The sequence below is a fragment of the Aythya fuligula genome, chromosome 7, assembly GCF_009819795.1.
Source record: "Aythya fuligula isolate bAytFul2 chromosome 7, bAytFul2.pri, whole genome shotgun sequence".
Classification (NCBI taxonomy): Eukaryota; Metazoa; Chordata; class Aves; order Anseriformes; family Anatidae; genus Aythya; species Aythya fuligula.
In genome coordinates, this window is record NC_045565.1 from 16,124,417 (window position 1) to 16,130,557 (window position 6,141).

Below are 6,141 nucleotides of genomic sequence, written 5' to 3' on the forward strand. Positions count from 1 at the left end.
TTTGTTTCCTTTTTAAGTTAATGAGAACCTTAGCTTGGTATGGCCATTATCAAACACAGCTGTACACCTTTAGCATTCTTAATGTTCTCTTATGGGGCTAATATAAGCATCTATATAATATATATTATAAATATCACATTTTAAACAGGAAATGGAAGGCATTTGATGCAGAATTTTTGCATGATATAGAAATAATTAAAGTTAGCTAGTGTTTGTTTGTTTGGTCTGAATGTTGGTAGAACCTTCATAGCTTTGTTACAATGAAACCTTGAACTGAAGATATTTAATAAAATAACATTTAAACAGTGCACAGTTTTGAGTGTCACACTTTTCATTTAAACCATGGGATGATGTGTAATTGGCACTTCTGGGATAAAAATCATTCCACAAAGCTATTTTATATTTCAATATATCATGTGATTAAAAAGCCACGTTTTGAAAAAATAAAAAGGTAAGTGGTATCATTAATGGAAAGGAAAAAAAAAATAAAAAACCAAAGGGATAGTAGAACCTGTGAAAACGGTTGGTTCTGTTCCTGGTGGTCTAGCCTAGCTATGCTGTTACCTCCTTGCTTGCTGTGTTGCCTTTACCAGTATTTAAGCTTTTCTGTGGAATAAACTGTCTTGCCTTTAGGTTTGCTTGATGTATACGTGCTGAACTCAAGCTGTTGGGCAGCCCCTAGGTCTGCTAGCTGGCAGATTTATTTCATGTTCTAGATGGGACGGGGACGCTCCTGCAGAGGCGCAGATGTGTCCAGCAGTGTGTGCAGAGCTGCCCGCTCTAGCAGAGTGATGGCTTTGCAAACCAGAAGGCTGTGGTTTGGCTCTGTTTCACCTGTTGGCAGGCTCTCTTTCCTCTCGTGCATTTTCCTTTCACTTCCAGCCTCGTACCACTCAGGCCGCTCACAAAAGGGCAGCCAGGTGCTATCTGCCGAGAGCTGCCCCGTGGCTGCCAGTGGCACGCAGGCCCATGCCACAGCCACCCCTTGCTGCTCCCCAGCCTGTGGTGTGGTTGTGCTGCTCCCCGTGTTTGGCCTGTCCTAGGGGAGTTCTGCGGCTCCCTAGGAAGTAGGTGTCAGTTGGTGCTGCTTGAGGAGGCGACTGCTTTTCCTGCCTGATCAAACAGCAGGAAAATTGTCCTTAGTTTAAAGGGAGAAAGTAAGGGTTTTACAGCCTGCTTGAGCTGACCTGTTCGTGGCCAGCAGGTAGCTCCTGCTATTGCAGCAGCAAAGAGAGCTGCTGCTACTGCTGGCATTCAAGGCAGTGTCATTCAGTCGGTAAGCTCTCTGATGAAGCAGCTAACCATACCTTAATGGTCTTGGAAGAAATGTGGCAGTACGATCCAATATTCACGAGGAAAAGATGCCCATAAAGTTAGTGCTAGTCACCTGTGTTCGTTGTAGCTCTCTTAACCAGCACATTTAACCAGAGTCATTTAAATGCTGCTATTGGAAGTACAATAGGCAGGCTAATTCTTCTGTCAGGAATATTTATGGACTATATATACGGGATCTTTCAGAGGGTTCATGTGTGTGTTTGTGAGATTTAAGTACGTTAATTGAAAAAAGATGATGTTGGTTTAAGTTGCTCTTTATGTGCCTTCACCACTCACAATTGCTCTGTTAGTCTGTCTTGGACAGGAGCTCTGAGAAATGTGTAAGTCTGATAAATTTTCTCTAGAAAGGCCTCTTGTTTTCTTCTCTGGCAGCAGGGATTGGGAATGGCATTGATCTGCAGCTCAATACCTCTAACATTAGATCTGAAGCTGCAACTTTTTCACAGACTTATTTTCCAGTGTGCCTGTGTAGTTACAATTTGCTCATTCTGTTGGATGGCATTTGCCATCTTCCTACGTAAGAGAAGTGGCTGAGCGTGGCCTCCCAAGTGTGCCTCTCCCTCCCAGTATATGCACATGAACGCTGGTACACGTGGGCTGATTATGCTCTGGGGGACTGGATTAATGGTAGCTTTTATTTGTGCCTAAATCTGATTTCCCTTTAAACCAGGACTGGTCTACTGTCACTTGATGGGCTAGCAGAACAAATTTGGGCAGGATGTTTTAACGCTGTAGTATGTGTGAGAGCTGGGGAGAAGCAGGAACAGCATTAGATCTCAAGTGTTTGTATCCTTTCCATTTTATTATGAAAACTATTACCTTTTTCTTTATGTACAACTGATAATGTAGACAAAGGGATGGAGTATTTGACTAGCGATCAGAAGGCATGATCTGTTCCTGGTTTGTGTTACAGTTCTGCAGGGTGACTGCAGACAACCCACTTGTGTGCTGTGTGCTTCACTCTTTCCCTTTGTACGTGCTGATAACAAGGCTGACCTCTGTAGCAACTAGAAACAGACTGATGAAGAGTGATGCACAGCAGCTGGATGGTATTGCTGCTACACATCACAGACTGTTTTTTTTTTTTTCTTTTTTTCCCTTAGAACTGGAAAGGTTTAGGGCTGCAGAGTAATGCACCTGGAATGCTTGTTTATTTGGGGTTGAAATGGATTTATTTTAGAGCTGGGAAAGGTGGTCCTTGGGGGCACTTAAAGTGGCTTGAGTGGAGGGTTATGAATCTTCCCCGTGAGACCCTGAGTGCCTGAGAACTCCTCACCTGCAGGAATGCCTTGCCTGCCTGCCTGCTGGTTAGGAACAGGAATTTACTGGCGTGTAGTACCACAAAGAATTGTAAGGAAGCAATTTCCTCTATGCTATAAGAAGCCTTAGATAGAAAACAGAAAGACACATGCTTGTGTTTTTTATGGCAACCTGACCACAGTGGAAGGATGCAAAAAATTAAGTCAAAATACAGTCTCAATCTGAAACATCCTTGTGCTTTGGAGGGGTAATCTAAAGCACAGTGGTATAGGGGAAGAGGAGAAAGGTTGCTTGCCCTTATCTGTGACAATTTACATAATTTTATTCATCATAATTAGCCATGAGTGGTTGGGCATGGTGACTTTTATTCACAGAAATAATCTACCCTAACACGGTATATTGACAGAGCTGGGACTTGGCTAGTTCTTGCTGGGATGAAATACTCTCTCATCACGACCTGCAGTGTTTGTACCAACAGAGGGGAGCCTGAAAAAAGGAGCTGGGTGTGCTTCCAAGGCCTTACTTGCACTGGAACTTCTCATGGCCTGTATTAGTAGATAGGGCAGTGCAGTTGTATAAAGCAATTTGCCAATTTGCTGCTTCTTACATATTTGGAAGTTTATTTTAAACTAAAAAAAAACACAAACCTTACCTATTATAAGGACATGTTCTGCTCACCTATGTTGTTTGAAATTCATCTCTTTGGATCCATTGTATTTTTATTGTTTGTTTGTTTGTTTGTTTGTTTTTTTAATACTGGAAAATCCATCTCTTTGGATTTCTCATATTTTTCTTGGAATGAAATGAAAAGTATGGTAAATCCAAAGAGATGGATTTCAAACAGCTTATGAGTAGAACGTGTCTTTCCTATCTAAGTGGCCCAAACTTTGAGGTAGTCTAAATGTTTTTAGGAGTCATAAACAGATTTCACCTGTGTTCATCCCACAGTAGTATTAATGCTGATTTTATTTTAATTGTCAGCAAGTTTGAACACCTGATCTCGTACACATGTGCAATATCAATAAAAGTCTCTCAAACCAATTAGAAATACTTCATTAACTTGTGAGTTTTGACATGTGGTAACATGTTTCTTTTATACAGCATTATGCTTTGACCTTCCCTATAGAAAGAAATGGGTTTCCTGACAGTAAAATTTCAGTAGAAATGGGCAAATTAGGAATATTCAATATAGCGGGTTTTTTTTGTTTGTTTGTTTGTTTGTTTTTTTTTTTTTTTACTGAATATGCAGGGAAGCTTGCGCTTTTGCTTTTGTTTTTTATCTTCAGGAGGAGAAAGATGTTTCAGAGAAATGCAGTCTTAGCAGGAATGGCACGTGCTCTGTGCTAAGTAGGCACAGAGCACTGTATAGCCTGGAAGATGGAAAGGGAGTAATACAGCAGAGTCCTGGGCACGTGTTGGAGTGTGAGGAGGCTGGTGCAGGGAGAAGAGGAGCTATAAAGAGGTTTTACATTCATTTGCAGGTTAGTAGAGAAGGCTATGTCTGACACAGGACAAAACTAAAAGATGAATAAGGGATGGAGATGTTGTGACGTGGTGAAACCAGAAGAAAGGCAAGTGACTGCTGTTCTGGAGGTTTGAGGAAGGAGTAAAAGTTTGGGGGGGGACAGGGTATATTTTGGGGCTACTTTTTCCACTACAGTTCTAAATGTGACTGTACGGCAGTATTGTTGCACCTGTGGGGTGTGTGATGTGCTGTCCCAGCAGTGATCCCAGCTGTAGCTTCTACTACGTGAGAGTGCTTGGACTGGGGGAGGGAGGGCAATTACCAAAAAAAAACCCCACACCTCTTCTTCTACCACCAATTGTGGTTGGAAGTGGTAAATCTAGCAAATCCCATTTCATGGAATGTGGTCCAGGATCTCAAATTCTACCCCCACACACCACCCAGCGCTCAACTCTGGCAGCGTCCCCCTGGTGCTTTGGGGCCATCCCCTGCTCCTGCCCCCCCCGAGCACTTGTCCATGGCGTGCTGCAGGGCCTGGGCCTGGGCCAGGGAACCCCCAGCCCTGCCCCTGCCCCCTGCGGCCAGCCCCGTCCCCGTCCCCGTTCCCGCTCCTCCCGGGCCCGGGGCGTGTCGGTGTGGGTGTCGGTGTGGCGGCTCCTCCTCCCCTCCTCCCCTCGCTCCCTGCCCGCGGAAGATGGCGGCCGGGCGGCGCGGCGGCGGCTCCCCCAGCGGCCGGAGGGACGCCCAGCGGCCGGCAGCCGGCGGGCCGCGGCCGGCCTGAGGCACAGCTCCCCGCGGCGCCGGGGGGACGGCGGCCCCCAGCGAGCCCGGAGCCCGGCCCCCAGCCCGCCCGGCGCGGCTCCTGCGGCAGGTGAGGAGGGCGAGGAGGAGGAGGAGGAGGAGGAGGGCGGCGGCGGCCCGGCCTCGGGGGGCGGCGGGGGCCGGCAGCCACCTGTGCGGGCCCGGCGGGGCAGCGGGGGGAGCGGGGCGAGGGGCGAGGGGCCGGGCCGCCAGGGCTCGCTCCCCGCGGGCTCCCGGCCGCTGGGCTCCAGCCCCGGGCCCGAGGCACGCTGACGGCGGCGGTGGAGCGCCGGGCAGGAGCCGGGGTTAGCGCCGTGCTGGCTGCACGCCTCGCTGCGAGAGCACCCCGAGAGCCACAGGTATTCACGGGCACGGAGCGGCCCCGTGTGCCCGTTCCGCGGCTCGGGGCCGTGCCTCCTCGCCGGCAGGAGCAGAGCCCCAGGACCGGAGCGCGGGGACAGCCGAGGCGCTCCATCTGCAGCGGGCGGGGTGGCGGAGCTGCGCCGGGCCGGGCTCACGGAGCCGGCTCCTGGCAGCTACCCCCGCAGCAGCTCCCCAGCCCGTGCCCCTCGCCGCTCGGGCCGGCTGTGCCGTGCTGAGGGCCCGGCCGCTTCCAACAGCAGCCGAACTGCGCTAGGCCCGCGCTGAGCCAGTGGAAAAACTCCCTGCTAGGGGCTGGCAGCCGGCAGCAAATATTCTAAAACTTTTCCACTGTCAGCAGCTGTGAACATGGATGTATCTCGTAGCGTTATTGTTTGCTACGCTCACTGTTCTCTTTTAAGATTTTTCCTTCTCACCCCAGATTGCTCTTTCTTCTCACTTCTCCCCTTTAGGTTTTTCTTTTTCCCTAAATCCATGGTGTTGCCCTCTTTGCTGCTACTTCTCCAACGTGTTTTCCTATTGCGTCTCTCCTTCCTCTATTTTGATATTTTTTCAGCCTATATAAAGGTTTTTTGTCCCTCTGTATGATTTTGACCTATGAATCACTGGAAATCTCAGAGCGCAGCGTAAATGAGCTGCAGAGCAGGGGCACGGAGCAGAACTAGTGGCACATCTGGCCTCGCCAGAGCTGTGCTCGGGTCACACAACCCAGAGCTGCTGCTGGGCTCCCAAACCTGGTGTCAGAGCCAGTGCTGCCCCCTGGGGAGGGAGTTCTGGGGCACCGGGCAGCACAACGGGGGTACGGTACAGAACAAGCTGAGAATTGCTGTTTTAAGGTTTAGAGTAATACCTGTGAGTGTCTGTCAGTCCAGGAGCACGTACACACGTATGCCATGTGC